At 33.7% G+C, this 15,033-nt stretch overlaps 1 long non-coding RNA gene across 1 annotated transcript; it reads right to left on the minus strand.

The window, feature by feature from the left end:
• Window positions 1-1,656: 1,656 nt before the first annotated feature.
• LOC128281596 (uncharacterized) lies at window positions 1,657-10,443 on the minus strand. Its single transcript, XR_008271845.1, has 3 exons — window positions 10,363-10,443; window positions 2,483-2,569; window positions 1,657-1,856 (listed from the first exon to the last, which is right to left on the minus strand). It is a non-coding gene; the product is annotated as an uncharacterized LOC128281596 (long non-coding RNA).
• Window positions 10,444-15,033: the final 4,590 nt, after the last annotated feature.

Here is a 15,033-nt window from a genome sequence, read left to right on the forward strand (position 1 = left end):
CCCGTGTCCTTATCCTTTCTCCTTAGATTTAAAGGGCCCCGTCATTCCCTTTCGACAAGGATTTGTCGACGCCTCTACTCTTCTGACAACAAATATGGTTTTCCATAGATCCTAAACCATGGCATGTAATTCGACGCACACGCTAACTCTAGGACGATGATTAGTTCGCGATCAGGTATATAATCATACCGGCTTTCCCAAATTTTGATATTTTTCGAGAACAATACTGGCCAATTCATATTCGTTTGCCGTTTTTGTGCTGGTCATCGAACACCTCAGGTTCCTCAGGAATCGATTGTCAGAATCCAAATTGCCGCAACACTCTATGCGTTTGGTGCATCTCGATAGTAGTATAGCTGACCAATGGGACCTTAACATGCCAAATGTTTGGATTTTGAAAGAATTTAACATGCCAAATGTTTGGATTTTGAAAGAATTCTTTCGAAATTATTGCCCGTATTGTCGGATCATCTAACTTTTTTTTTTAAACCAAACTAACATGTTTCGATATACCATTTATCTAATTAATCAAACTCCAGTTAACTCAATACAAACAAATAATCATAGAAATCAAATGCTTAACTTATAACCCAATACAATTCATTTCATATTCAAATCATATATGCAAACCTAACCTTTAAAGCATACGTATGGTTAATATATGAATTAATCTATCAACTTACAATTCACATGCACCAACTTTAATTAATAAATTCATACATCATTATATTTCATATAAATAACATATATCACAATATCATCTTCATTTATCAAATATTACCAAACCTTATAATATATATTGCTTAACCACAAATATTCCATTTCACAATTATAGCACGAGCATACAAGTAAACATATAATGACCTATTTTAATCATATTGCCAAACCACAAATGTAGTATATTAATAAATCTAAATAACATATCCTGTAACACTCCTTACCCGAGACTGTTTCCAGAATCGAGCACGAGGCATTACTAAACTTAATCTATCACTTAAATAGGTTTAAATTGTTTATTTAAGCTTTTCGGAATGTGCTGTCATTCTGCGTCGTAGTCGCCTAAAAATTCATATCTTGAGTTCTGAAACTCGAAATTAAGATCCGTAAATTTTTTCTGAAACTAGACTCATATATCTATCTACTAATTTTTTTCATAGATTTTTGACTTGGCCAATTAGTACAGTTTATTAGTTAAAGTTTCCCCTGTTTCAAAACTCGACTGCACTAACCTCTTCTTACTACTAACCATGTTTCTTCCTGTACAAAATTCATATCACTAAGACGTTTGTTTTTATTAAAACTAGACTCAACAAGGATTATAACCACATAAAGTATACCTTATAATTAGTTTTTTACAATTTATAGTGAATTTCCAAAGTTGAAACAGGGGATCCAGAAATCGCTTTGACCCTGTTTCACTAAAACTTAGATATATCATAAAATATAATACCTTTACCTGTTTTTCTTATTCCATAAGAAAATAGACATAATAAGTTTTAATTTCATATATTATTCATCTTCAAACTATGTTTCTACAATTTTTAGTGATTTTTCAAAGTTACATCATTGCTGTTTCTTGAATCTATTTTTAGGTTACTTTCACATTTTTCATAATTTTCATGTGATAATCACCATTCAATCATACATATTAATAAACATGCATATCATCGGCCATTTTTATTAGCTAATCACTAGCAAGTATTTACACACTATTCATTGTTCATATAATACCAAAAGTGGCTAAGTTTCTATACATGCCATACACAAAACAAAATGTCTAATTATACCGAGTTATTTCTTTGATAGTGTGATCGGCCTCCGACGTTTCCTTCGATCCCCGAGTGGCTAGATAAGTACTATAAGAAGAAGAAAATAAAGAGATTAAGCACTAGGATTAGTAAGCTTACAAGCAAATTAATCACAACATTCAACATAATGGATAATTATGCATAATATCATCTAACATCATAAATTTCTTTACTTCTCAATTTTTATCTTCTTCTTTATTCTCTTACCTTCTTTCTTACCTGACCTTTCCTTTTTCATAAGTATAATCTACTTTTCCTTTGCTGTTAATTCACTGTAATTTAACTCGTATCCTGACCCGTTGAACCACTCGGAATACTAAGGATACTAGGGTCGTTCCTGTCTATCAATATCCTGCCAATGCAATGTCTTTGACATGGACTTACATGAATTATTCCTGTCTCCAATGCCATATATAATATGGAATTACATGGCTCAATCCTGTCTCCAAAGCCATATTTCTAATATGGACATACATGGCTCATTTCTGTTCTGTCTTATCAACCCTAATATCCTAACATTCCTAGGGTTCAACCGGGGCTTTCTAACACTTTTCTTCTGTCACTTCACCTTAAATTCGACTTTAAATATTTTCATAACATAAATATATAAATGCTGAAATTGACAATAATAATGTAAAATAAAAGAATATTGCATTTATTTCATGTAAACTTACCTCGATACAAAATGTGACTAAACTTTACAATTTAGTCCTTTACTTTTTCTTTTCCCCGATCTACTCTCGAATTTCGCTCTTCTTGATCTATAATAGTAAATTTAGCTTATTTAATATCAACATTTATCAAAACAACCCTTTACTCAAACTTTGGAAAAATTACATTTTTGCCCCTAAACTTTCACATATTTGCACTTTTGCCCCAAGGCTCGTAAATTAAACTTCATCCTATTTTCTTATGTTTTATGACATGCTGATCATTTTTCCCTTCTATGACAACATCAAATTCACACACTAACATGTACTTATGACTATTAGGTATTTTTACCGATTAAGCCTTTTTACTCGTTTTCACTTAAAACCAAGTAGCACAAGTTGTCTAACATAATTTAAAACCTCATATTCCATCATAAAAACATCAAAATACACAAATTTCACCTATGGGTATTTTTCCAAATTTGATTCCTAACTTAAATTATTGCTAGCATAAGCTTTATCGAGCTACCGGGACTTCAAAACGTAAAGATCATTAAAAGCGGGCTTGGAATCACTTACTATGAAGCTTGAAAGTTGGAAAAACCCCAGCTATGGAGAGAGGTAAGGTTCGGCTGGTAACTTGAAGAAGATGATACAATTTTATCATCTTTTACCTTTTATTAATGTTAATAACCAAATGACCAAAATGCCCTCCTTACTAAACTTTTAAAATTCCTTCCATGTCCTAATTTTGTCCATGAACTTAAAATTGGTCAAATTACCATTTAAGATCTCCTAATTAATATTCCAAAATAATTTCATACTAAAAACTTCTAGAATGCAAGTTTTGCAAATTATTCGATTTAGTCCCTAACCTCAACTTAAGCACTTTATGCATAGAATTTTATTACTAAATTTTCGCACAATCATGTAATCATACCATGAACCTCAAAATAATAATAAAATAAATTTTTTTCTACCCCAGATTTGTGGTTTCGCAACCACTATTCCGTTTAGGCCCTATTTCGGAATGTTACATTTCTCCCCCCTTTAGGGATTTTCGTCCCGAAAATCTTACCGTGAAGAGATATGGGTACTGTTTTGATAGCCTCTTCGGGTTCCCATGTAGCCTCGTCTACCCCATGTCTATTCTATAGTACTTTCACAAGTACAATACTTTTGTTCCTTAATTGCTTTACCTCTCGAGCTAGAATCTTTACCGGTTCTTCACCGTAAGTCATGTCCGGTCAATCTCAACTTCGTCGAGAAATCACATGTGATGGATCTGAACGATAACGACGTAGCATAGACACATGAAATACATTATGAATCTTCTCTAACTCAATCGGCAAAGCTAACCGATATGCTAATGGTCCGACTCTCTCAATCACTTCAAACGGTCCAATAAAGCGTGGACTTAGCTTGCCTTTCTTGCCAAATCTGAGAACTTTCTTCCACGGGGATACTTTCAAAAAAACTTTGTCACCAACTTGATATTCGATCTCTTTTTTTAAATCGCATACGACTTCCGCCTCGTCTCAAGTCGCTTTTAAACAATTTCGATAACTTTCACTTTTCTTCCTTTTCTTTAACTAGATCAACCCGTAATCGGCTTTCTTTAAGCTCATCCAATATAAAGGTGTGCGGCATTTACGTCCATACAAAGCTTCATAAGGTGCCATCTTCAAACTTGACTGATAACTATTATTGTAGGCAAACTCTACCAATGGTAAGTATTTTTCCCAACTACCTTGAAATTCTAATACACAACATCTAAGCATATCTTCAAGTACCTGAATAACTCTCTCTGACTGACCATCGGTCTGAGGGTGAAAAGCCGTACTAAAACTCAACTTCGTACCTAAAGCCTCTTGTAACTTCTTCCGAACCGTGAAGTAAATCTTGGATCTCATCGAAATGATCGATAATGGCACTCCATGTAGTCTAACTATCTCTGAAATGTATAACTCGGCCAACTTGTCAAGTGAATAATCCATACGGATTGGGATAAAATGAGCCGACTTAGTTAGCTTATCAATCACAACCCATACTGCATCTTTCTTTTTCAGTGTTAACGGTAATCCTGTCACAAAATCCATAGTAACTCTGTCCCATTTCCATTCCGGAACTAGCACAGGTTGCAATAATCCTGAGGGTACCTGATGTTCGGCCTTTACCTGTTGACAAATCAAGCATCTAGAAACAAACTCTGAAATATCTCTTTCATTCCTACCCACCAATACAATTTCTTCAAATCATTATACATTTTTGTACTGCCTGGATGAATAGATAAAGAACTGCTATGTGCTTCTTGTAAAATCTTCCGAATAAGCTCATCATTCTTTGGTACACAAATTCTGTCTCTAAACATCAAACAACCATCAGAACCAATCCAGAAATCTGATTCTATGCCTGACTCACATTGAACTCTTTTAGCTTGTAACTCATTATCATCTTTCTGAGCTTCACAAATCTCTTCAAGAAATACCGGTTTAGCTCTAAATTCAGCTAAAATAGAACCATCATCTGACATGGCTAAATTGGTATTCAAAGCTCGCAATGTAAATAAAAGTTTCCTGCTTAAAGCGTCAGCAACTACATTTGCCTTACCTGGGTGATAATCAATCACTAACTCATAATCTTCAAGCAATTCCAACCATCTTCTTTGCCTCAAATTCAAATCTTTTGAGTCATCAAGTATTTCAAGCTTTTATGATCGGTAAATATCCGCACCTTTCACCATACAAATAATGTCTCCAAATCTTCAATGCAAATACAATAGCAGCTAGCTCTAAATCATGTGTCGGATAATTTTTCTCATGTGGCTTCAATTGTCTAGAGGCATAAGTAATTACCTTTCCTTCCTGCATGAGTACACAACCGAGCCCATTCAAGGATGCATCATCAGAAATCACGAATTCTTTACCCGGTTCCTATTGTACTAAGATAGGAGCTTCATCAACAATGCCTTTAACTTGTCAAAACTTTGTTGGCACTTCTCATCCATTCAAACTTAACATCCTTCCGTAGCGCCTCGTCAATCGGGTAGCTATCATGGAAAATCCTCTACAAATCGTCTATAATATCCAAGAAGACCAAGAAAACTTCTAACCGATACATTTCTAGGAGGCTTCCAATCAACAATGGCTGAAATCTTACTCGTATCAACCTTAATACCTTCACATGAGACAATATGTCCAAGAAAACCAACTTCTCGTAACCAGAACTCACTTTTGCTGAACTTGGCATACAACTGATTATCTCTCAGAATTTGTAAAACTGTTCTCAAATGCTCTGCATGCTCAGTCTCATCATGATAATAAATCAAAATATCATCAATGAACACAACTACAAACTTATCTAAGTATGGTCTAAAAATTCGGTTCATTAAGTCCATGAAAATGGCAGGAGCATTAGTCAAGCCAAATGGCATCACAAGGAACTCATAATGACCATACCTAGTCCGGAAAGCAGTCTTCAGGACATCTGACTCTTTAACTCGCAACTGATAGTATCCGGATCTCAAATCTATCTTCGAAAACACAGTAGCTCCCTTCAATTGATCAAACAAATCATCAATTCTAGGCAATGGATACTTGTTCTTTACTGTTACCTTGTTAAGTTGCCGATAATCTATGCACAATCTCATCGATCCGTCTTTTTTTTCACAAATAGCACTGGTGCACCCATGGTGAACTCTGGGTCTTACAAAGCCTTTATCTCATTAATTCACTGCAATCGAGCTTTCAATTCTTTCAATTCCAATAGAGCCATTCTATAAGGAGCAATAGAAATGGGCGTGGTACCGGAATCAACTCAATACCAAACTCAACTTCCCTAACAGAGGCAAACCCGTAGTTCTTCCTAAACACATCGGAAACTCACATACCACGAGCACTCGATTCAATTTTCAATTCGGATCTTTAGTGTTCAACACAAAAGCAAGATAAGCTTCATACCCTTTTCTCAAGTATTTACGAGCGGATATAATGAAATTATGAGAAATGAACTATCGACTCTTCCGAATTAACCCAAGAATTTCACCATTTTCACACTTCAACTCAATGAATTTCTTTCCACAATTCACTATCACATCATGTGTAGTCAACCAATCCATACCAAGAATCACATCAAACTCATCAAATGGTAATAGCATGAGATCGGTAGGAAAACAAGAGCCTCTAATCATTAAAGGACAATTTCTACATACTTTATCTACTAATACATGCTTGCCTAATAGATTCGATACTTTAATCACAAATTCTGTAGATTCTATAGGCATACTTATACTAGGCATCAATTTCATACAAACATAAGAATGAGTCGAACCCGGATCAATCAGAGCAATGACATTAATATCATGTAGAGAAAATGTACCCGTAATCACATCGGGGGAGGATGCCTCTTCGCGTACACGAATAGCATAAGCCATTGCAGGGGCTCTAACATCTGGTCTCACAGCCGAATCTCTAGAGGTACCTTTGTTACTTGCTCCTACTCCCGATTACCTCGGTGATCTGCCTCTAGTAGGAGCATTTCCGGATCTAGCACTCTGTGTTACCTCTTGGCTAGCCACTTCTGGACATTCTCATACAAAATGATCTGGAGCACCACATTTATAGCAAACATTTTCGCCTGCCCGACAAGGACCATAATGAAGTCTACCACACTGTGGACACCCTGATCTACCCTGTCTGACATTACCTACACTGTAGTCGAGGTGGTCTGAGCCTTCGGATCCTTAAATCTGCTACCTCTATTCTGACTAGATTGCCCTGCCGAAAAGCTAGATCTGGTAGAAAACTCTTTGGGCCTCTTGGATGTAGCCTGAAATGATCTGCTCTTCTGTCTCTTCTTTGTATCTTGTGTCTCTGTCTCAACTTTGCATTTTCTTTTTAATAGCTCCTCTGCCTTACAGGCTCTCTCAACTAAAATAACGAACTCTTTTATTTCTAGGACACCCACTGACAGTCGGATATCATCATTTAACCCATCCTCAAACCTTTTACACAAGATAGCCTCTGTGGACACACATTCTTGAGCATATTTACTGAGCCTGACAAATTCACGCTCATAATCGGTCACCGTCATATTGCCTTGTTTCAATTCCAGGAATTCCTTTCTCTTCTGGTCAATAAACCTCTGATCGATGTACTTTTACGAAATTCTTTCGAAAGAAATCCCAAGTGACCCTCTCTTTCGGTACAACCGATACAAGTGTCTTCCACCAGTAGTAGGCTGAGTCTTCAAGAAGTGATACTACACATTTCATACATTCCTCGGTGTACAAGATAATTCGTCAAAGACTCGATAGTATTTTCTAACCAAAATTCGCTTCTTTCGCATCATCATCTTTTGTTGCTCTAACTCTTCGCCCTTGTTTCTGATTCTATCAACGGTGGTTTTTCTCTTACCACTGCACTGTGGATCGGGGAAGCTTGAGCTACATGGGTAGCCCGAGAATCATGAGGGGTAGAGGTCTAACTGCAGGATTCGTATTTAACGAACTCGGCAAACAAATCATTTAAAGCTCGGAAGAGAGCTTCTCGAGTCACTCCTCCCTGATCAACTATTACTAGCCTATTCTCAGATGGCACTGCCCCTTCTGTGGAAGCAGGCGCATTACTTTCTACATCATCATCACCAGCTCGCCCGGGATCCATTACTATAAAACAAAATATTTTAAAAAAAATCGTCAGGAGTCGTCACACTATCAAAATACAAGTATGGCATGTATAGCTAGACTTTTTTCTCACACTAACTGTTCCGAGAACTGACTAAACCTGCTCTGATACCAATAAATGTAACACTCCTTACCCGAGACTGTTTCCATAATCGAGCATGAGGCATTACTAAACTTAATCTATCACTTAAATAGGTTTAAATTGTTTATTTAAGCTTTTCGGAATGTGCTGCCATTCTGCGTCGTAGTCGCCTAAAAATTCATATCTTGAGTTTCAAAACTCGAAATTAAGATACGTAAATTTTTCCTAAAACTAGACTCATATATCTATCTACTAATTTTTTTCATAGATTTTTGACTTGGTCAATTAGTACAGTTTATTAGTTAAAGTTTCCCCTGTTTCAAAACTTGACTGCACTAACCTCTTCTTACTACGAACCATGTTTCTTCCTGTACAAAATTCATATCACTAATACGTTTGTTTCTCTTAAAACTAGACTCAACAACGATTATAACCATATAAAGTATACCTTATAATTAGTTTTGTACAATTTATGGTGAATTTCCAGAGTTGAAATAGGGGGTCCAGAAATTACTCTGACCCTGTTTCACTAAAACTTAGATATATCATAAAATATAAGACCTTTACCTGTTTTTCTTATTCCATACGAAAATAGACATAATAAGCTTTAATTTCATATATTATTCATCTTCAAACTATGTTTCTACAATTTTAGTGATTTTTCAAAATTACGTCATTCTCATTACTTGAATCTGTTTTAGGTTACTTTCACATTTTCATCATTTTCATGTGATAATCACCATTCAATCATACATATTAATAAACATGCATATCATCGGCCATTTTATTAGCTAATCACTAGCAAGTATTTACATACTATTCATTGTTCATATTATACCAAAAGTGGCTAAGTTTCTATACATGCCATACACAAAACAAAACGTCTAATTATACCGAGTTATTTCTTTGATAGTGTGATCGGCCTCCGACGTTTCCTTCGATCCCCGAGTGGCTAGATAAGTACTATAAGAAGAAGAAAATAAAGATATTAAGCACTAGGATTAGTAAGCTTACAAGAAAATAAATCACAACATTCAACATAATGGATAATTATGCATAATATCATCTAACATCATAAATTTCTTTACTTCTCAATTTCTATCTTCTTCTTTATTCCCTTACCTTCTTTCTTACATGACCTTTCCTTTTTCATAAGTATAATCTACTTTTCCTTTGTTGTTAATTCACTGTAATTTAACTCGTATCCTGACCCGTTGAACCACTCGGAATACTAAGGATACTAGGGTCGTTCCTGTCTATCAAATCCTGCCAATGCCATGTCTTTGACATGGACTTACATGAATTATTCCTGTCTCCAATGCCATATATAATATGGACTTACATGGCTCAATCCTGTCTCCAAAGCCATATTTCTAATATGGACTTACATGGCTCATTTCATTACGTCTGTCAACCCTAATATCCTAACATTCCTAGGGTTCAATCGGGCTTTCTAACACTTTTCCTCTGTCACTTCACCTTAAATTCGACTTTAAATATTTTCATAACATAAATATATAAATGCTGAAATTGACAATAATAATGTAAAATAAAAGAATATTGCATTTATTTACTGTAAACTTACCTCGATACAAAATGTGACTAAACTTTACAATTTAGTCCTTTACTTTTTCTTTTCCCGATCTACTCTCAATTTCGCTCTTCTTGATCTATAATAACAAATTTAGCTTATTTAATATCAACATTTATCAAAACAACCCTTTACTCAAACTTTGGAAAAATTACATTTTGCCCCTAAACTTTCACATATTTGCACTTTTGCCCCAAGGCTCGTAAATTAAACTTCATCCTATTTTCTTATGTTTTATGACATGCTGATCATTTTTCCCTTCTATGACAACATCAAATTCACACACTAACATGTACTTATGACTATTAGGTATTTTTACCGATTAAGCCTTTTTACTCGTTTTCACTTAAAACCAAGTAGCATAAGTTGTCTAACATAATTTAAAACCTCATATTCCATCATAAAAACATCAAAATACACAAATTTTACCTATGGGTATTTTTCCAAATTTGATTCCTAACTTAAATTATTGCTAGCATAAGCTTTATCGAGCTACCGGGACTTCAAAAACGTAAAGATCATTAAAAACGGGGCTTGGAATCACTTACTATGAAGCTTGAAAGTTGGAAAAAACCCCAGCTATGGAGAGAGGTAAGGTTCGGCTGGTAACTTGAAGAAGATGATACAATTTTATCATCTTTTTACCTTTTTATTAATGTTAATAACCAAATGACCAAAATGCCCCTCCTTACTAAACTTTCAAAAATTCCTTCCATGTCCTAATTTTGTCCATGAACTTAAAATTGGTCAAATTACCATTTAAGATCTCCTAATTAATATTCCAAAATAATTTCATACTAAAAACTTCTAGAATGCAAGTTTTGCAAATTATTCAATTTAGTCCCTAACCTCAACTTAAGCACTTTATGCATAGAATTTTATTACGAAATTTTCGCACAATCATGTAATCATACCTGAACCTCAAAATAATAATAAAATAAATTTTTTTCTACCCCGTATTTGTGGTTTTGCAACCACTATTCCGTTTAGGCCTTATTTTGGAATGTTACATATCCTACATGTTTCTACTTGGCCAATGCATTACATTAATAGCTATGACTTATGCACACATATATATACTCATACATTGCTATTACAACCAATTAAAACAACTAATACCCATTCAAATATATATATATACACATATCATAATTATTTCACTTCAATACTAAGCTAAATTTAGTAAACCATTCTCAACTACAATACATATCATATAATACACCTATACCAAAATAAATCTCAAACACATTATAATATAGTCGAATACTCTTTAGTATCAATTCATGATATAAAATTTACCTTTCAAAGATAAATCATTAATCAACTATAGATATATATATCCAAGACACATATCTTACAAATCATATGGAAAACATAACAAAATAACTCCACCATGTTCGGTTATTACAAAATATCCTTCATTACCAAATCATTTATAACATCTTAACTAAGCATAATAACCTAATTCACATATATACTTTATCTTAGTAAGAACCACATCCAAATCAATCAAACATACCTATGTATATATTATGACTAGTTCATTCATATCACATCCAAAATCATTAACCAACTTCAATACACAAACACATATCACAAAAACTATTCATCCATAGCACATAACATTATAACCAAAACAAACTCAAACCATAATCAAACATAACCGATTTCAAGAAAATAAATTAAGCCATTTTCGCATGGCTTATATACATATACTTTCAAAATAAACTAACTTCAAGGCTAGCCTACACATGCCATAATTCGAGTTCAATTTATTAAGTACCGAAACAGTAGATAGTGTGATGAACTTTGCTGACGATCCCCAAGCTCGTAACTTGATACAAAATCTATAAAACAGAACAACATACATAAAGAGTAAGCTTTTATAACTTAGTAAGTCACAAGCAAATAAACTATTCATTGACATAAACAATTCATTTAAAGTAAATCTAATTATACTAATATAATCATATTAAACCAAAATTTTAAGATTCCACATAAAACATATACTTTTGCATATAAGTTTACTCATGGCCGAATACACATATATAAATGTTAACAAAATATCTTTCGGTTTCAAAGCTAACTATCATTATAGGATCACATATACATATACTCTTGAATCAAATATGATATTGCATGCAAACACATAGCTATGGCCGAATATACATCTCAAGATACACATCTTCACGTTAATGACTTACTTACCTTGTTTCAAGTAGGTAATAAACCAATTCATACATGATCATTTTAACTCATTTTGTACATTCAATCACAACCTATCGATGCCCGATGAACCATTCAGAATTGGATAGGACACTCGGATAATCACACATATATTGTACAATGCCAACGTCTCAGTCGTGGTCTTACATGTAATCACATATCGATGCCACTGTCCTAGACAGGGTCTTATTCGCACACATATATCGAAGTCATGTATCGATGCCATGGTCTTACTCGCACATCGTATATCGAAATCATATGGCATGACATATGTATACTAGCTATTTCTAAGGTTCATACGGGGCTTTCGGACGTCATAACTCGGTCGAAACGAATTCATAAACATTGTTCCCAAGCATAATCACATTCGGCATTCACATATAAAATCTCATATAATTTAATTTCAGCTTATAAATTCATAAATAATTAGAATTAACAATATCTATTTGCTTATAAACTTACCTTAGACGATGTAAAACGGAACGGGACGACTAGTCGACAACTTTAGTTTTCTCTCGATCCAAATTTGATTTTTTAGTTCTTGATCTAAACATATTCAAATTAAACTCATTCAAACATATTTTCATTCAATTTAGTCCAAAAACACATAAATGGGCAAATTACCATTTTACCCTGATATTTTACACTTTTTACAATTTAGTCCCTATTGCGCAAAACACAAAATATGCAAAATCTCAACATACCCATGTTAGGCCGAATGTTCCTAGTGTTCATACAAGTTCATATATTTCATTTATTTCACATATTAGTCCCTCAAATTATTATTTTTGCAATTTAGTCCTAATTACTCAAAATCATCCAATACAAAACATGTTAATCCAAAACATATCTTTCATATTTCATCATCAAACAACAAAAATCACAAGCTTTCAACAATGACATAACTCAAATATTCATCAAAATAAAAAATTCAAGCATGGGTCTTGAAGATAACTTAGCAACGATCTCAAAAACGTAAAAATTATCAAAAACCAAGCTAAACACATACCTTAATCAAGCTTGACTATGGTCGAACCCTAGATTCTTTTTCTTTTCTTATTATTTTGTTATTTTGGCAATGAAACAAAAGTATGAACACTAATGTTTTTTTTATGATATGTTTTATATTATATAACTTATATTATTAATTTACTAAATTAACCTTAGTTAAAATTTTATACTACATATATAACATGTCCTTTGCCGTCCACTAATACTAATAATGGCCCAATTACAACATAAAGGCTTTACATTATAAAGACATCAACAATTTAGTCCTCACACATTAAACTATCAAGTTTTCATTTTACGCGATTAAATCCTTTTATTTTAATCAGACACTCAAATGATAAAATTAAAGCACGAAAATTTCACAGATATAAATTCACACAAAATAAACACAGAAGATAATTTTTTAGATACTTTTCTGACTTGGACTCGTGGTCCCGAAACCACCGTTCTGATTAGGGTCTAAATCGGGCTGTTACATATTTTATTTAATACTTACTTGCACTTTCGACTTTTGGTCTAATAGAAGCCGTATATCATCAAGAGTGGTAGGTATTCCAACATAACTCGCTGGATGGTTCCACCTAATTAAATAAATTTTCAGCATACAATTTTATTTTAAATTTATGGAATAATTGTAAAATCAAATAAAAATTTTACTTTGTTATGAGTGGGAATGTATATGGGTGGTTCACTTGAAGACGTAAAAATGGAAAGCGAAATCGAGCCCATGATTGTAGTACTGATAGGCAACCTCCGATTTTGACTTTATTTGGTGGCGTCGCCCCGCACATCTCCCGATACAATGTTGCCAACACGACAGACCCCCAACTTAATTTGTCAGCTGCTTTAAAATCAACGAGTTTAAGCAGTCACCTCAGATGTACAAGGTTTCGTGACAAGTCCGCCATCAAATAACCTCCAATCATCTCAAGGATGTATGCCCGAGCATATCGTATTCTTTCTACTTCAGTCGAATCATTCCCCAGCTCCGGGAATGTGTCTCGTAACCAGACCATCTCGATTCAACCTTCGTAAAAATTATCCGGAATAGCACCTAAAAGATCGTAGCATATGGCTCCCCAATCAGCAGATTGAACGGACCCGGTGAGTGCGGACCCATCCACTGACAATCCTAATTGTAAATGGACGTCCTCCAAAGTGATAGTACACTCACCGCATAGAAGATGGAATGTGTGCGTCTCGGGTCCAACTTGCACCCCCAATCTATAGTGGCTGCGTGCCAAAAACCCACTTTCCTCAAGTAATTTTCTATCAATGGTGATAGAGGACCAGACATATTACAAATATAACATTGTAACACCCGATCTACAGGACTATTATAAAAAATTATAAAATACAAATTAATTAAAATTACATAAATGAAAAAAATTAAATAATATTCAAAAATTAAAATTAATTAAAATTACATAAATGAAAAAATTAAATAATATTAAAATTAAAATTAACCCTTATCATTTTCATTTGTTCAACGGATATATGTTTATGATTGAGACGAATTAATTCTACGATCATTACTAACATGATCAAATATTTTTGAAATTATAAAAAAAACATAATACTAATTTAGAAAAAAATTAAAGTAAATAACTAATTAAAGAGAGTTTTAAGAAATTTAATGAGAAATTTGAAAGCTTTAGGGAGAAATTTTAGAGTTTTTTTGCTAAAATTTGAAGAAATATTGTTTGAAATAATAGGAGGGGGTTTTATACTCTCTCTTTTTTACCGTTAGACCCTCCCAATGGTAAAAAAAATTAACCGTTGCACTAAAAAAAAGAGTAAAAAGCACCTTAGAAGACCGTTTTTGTCACATCAGCAAAGCGTATCCACGTCAGCGCATTTTATGTTGATATAGTAAAAACACTCTCTAGAGGCTTGATTTGGTAAAAATTTCTTCCTAAAACACTTCTATATAAACACATTTTACTAAAACGGACCCTTTTTAATAAATAATATTAAAATCG

Source organism: Gossypium arboreum, chromosome 10 (genome assembly GCF_025698485.1).
Source record: "Gossypium arboreum isolate Shixiya-1 chromosome 10, ASM2569848v2, whole genome shotgun sequence".
In the NCBI taxonomy this organism is placed as follows: domain Eukaryota; kingdom Viridiplantae; phylum Streptophyta; class Magnoliopsida; order Malvales; family Malvaceae; genus Gossypium; species Gossypium arboreum.